Genomic DNA, 2310 nt, shown 5'->3' on the forward strand with positions numbered 1-2310 from the left:
AGACACCACACTAAGAAACTCATCTCTTAGATTTTAGCACCAAGCAAATGGTTTTAACTATAAACAGAACTCTTATCCTGAAAATCAGGTTTTCTGTTTTGGTTTCTTTTCTTCTCTTGTCTTGTCTTTTATTTCAAATTTAACACAAGCATTTATTAAATATTAATTATTGACCAAGAGATAGAATTTGATCAGGAGTAATCGCTATAATTTGCCAGCCGAAATGGCCTTACAGACTTGTTGCAGGGGCTTATAAGAACAAAATATTGGCTACCTTACTTTCCAATGAGGCTTTGTTATTTCCCAAGAACTACAATTCCCAGCATTCCAGGAAGTTACTTGAATCCTGTGTCAGTGGGGAATTACAGGTTAATTTTTGGGCATTACAAAACCTAGTCTACAAAATGAACAAATAAATAAATGAGGAAATAACTAATAGAATATATTGCTTTATCAATAAAATTTAAAATGCATTAAAAATACAGACCTTGGGCAGTAATCATGGTTCTGTGACTGCTCTTGTGGTCTTCAAGAGCAACTAAATTTGGTTCCCAGGACCCAAATCAAAATACTCACCACTTTCAAATCAAAATATATCTACCTTAGGGGATTCTGATGCACTCTTCGGACTCTGCTACTCCTCATACTCATCGGCCCACACACATCACTCAAAGCCATAACTTAAAATAAAGTATTACTTTTAGAACTTAGTTAGACTTAGTCTATAAGAAACATTGTTTCATTTACAATTATCTAAACATAGATCTTACACTTGCTTGTTGATCTAGACAGCCATAAAACTTGTCATGAATGATCTGTCAAACTTTGCATCCCCTGGGTTATTTGGTGTTTGGATTGCTGTATGTGATAAAATTGATACCCACTCAAGTGGACATGAAGCAGGATGTTTGTCTTATAGTATTATGTAGGTAGCCTGGGCCTTCCTTACTCATGGTAGGCAAGCCCTCTTGTAAAGATACATTCCTAGAACTACCAATTATGATCTATAAAAGAAAAATACTTGAAATAGTAAAGAAGGGTTTTTTTCTGGGGAGCATTTGAGTTGACTACATAGTGGAAAAAACATTTCAGGGATAATAAAATATTCTGTAATTTGGTAAAAATATAAAATAAATGGTATATATGAAATAAATGATATATATGAAATAGTCGAAATTTATGTAACTATACACATAAAATATCCTCATCTCATATCTATATTGCACACTAATTACACATATATCACATTGCTTTTTACCTGACCTCATTCTTTTGATATATGACAGTCTGTACTATTCCTGCAGAACTACCATATGCAATAATTAATATCACTTAGGCTTTTTCTCTTCTTCCTAAAATGATTATAGTGTATATTGATAGTCCTGCTGACAGTTTGATATTTATGGGTAATGTGCCAAATTAAGTATTTTATCCTCAAATGCTTTCTTAAAAAATAGAATATGTAATACTTGTTTGTATGTTTGTTCAAAGGGTGAACAAAGGTATACAAGATAAATGCCAACCTAAATTCTCATTTGTCATCCATAATTCATTGATGAGTATGCTTTTTGCTACATTCACGAAGGATTATAATATATAAGACAGCTCAGAGAGATGATGGTATTGATGGGGTCATTTCTGACAATTGCTAATAATCTGAAAGCATAGGTAAGGAAAAGTAAGGTGGTAGATGAATATCCATATTTAATCTCTAGTTTTGAAGATGCAGTCAGAGTTGAAAATATCTGTGAATAAATGTTTGTTTCGGTGTACCTATTACTGGTAACTAAAACAGCTTGGAAAAGAAATTACCATGTGTTTAAAATAACTATTTGAAAACTAGATGCTGTAAGAATCTAAACTTGAAATTCACTTAGGCGAGGTACTGCTATATTCTAAATATAGAAGAGTATTCATCAATGTATTAGGAATGAATATTTTTAAGAAATGTGGGGTGTTAAGTGCAAGATGCAAATATACCTTCAAAGGGTTCCTAAAGTGAATTGTTTGAAGAAATTACAAGGGATGCTCTAGTGGAGAACTTGGAATGTGTCATATGTATGTCTTTAATTCAAGAAGAGATAGAAGAATAAAGTGTAGGTAGCCCAGCTGGATTGAGCATCTTTCTTTGAGAAAAGGTTATTTTTAGGAATCATGAAATGGAGTGACCTTGATGGACAGTAAATGAATCATGTATAAAATAATTTGAATTAAAAAGGTGACCACAACAGCAACAATAAAACAATGTAATACTATTGTGCATGTAAATCTTCCTTGACTAATTTAACTCACATATTTCTGTTTATGTGT

The 2310-nt window shown here is 32.3% G+C and overlaps 1 non-coding gene across 1 annotated transcript; it reads left to right on the top strand.

The window, feature by feature from the left end:
• The first annotated feature begins 1464 nt into the window (after positions 1 to 1464).
• LOC115489629 lies at positions 1465 to 1592 on the top strand. Its single transcript, XR_003954239.1, has one exon. It is a non-coding gene; the product is annotated as a small nucleolar RNA SNORA40 (small nucleolar RNA).
• Positions 1593 to 2310: the final 718 nt, after the last annotated feature.

Source organism: Mus musculus, chromosome 2 (genome assembly GCF_000001635.26).
Source record: "Mus musculus strain C57BL/6J chromosome 2, GRCm38.p6 C57BL/6J".
Classification (NCBI taxonomy): domain Eukaryota; kingdom Metazoa; phylum Chordata; class Mammalia; order Rodentia; family Muridae; genus Mus; species Mus musculus.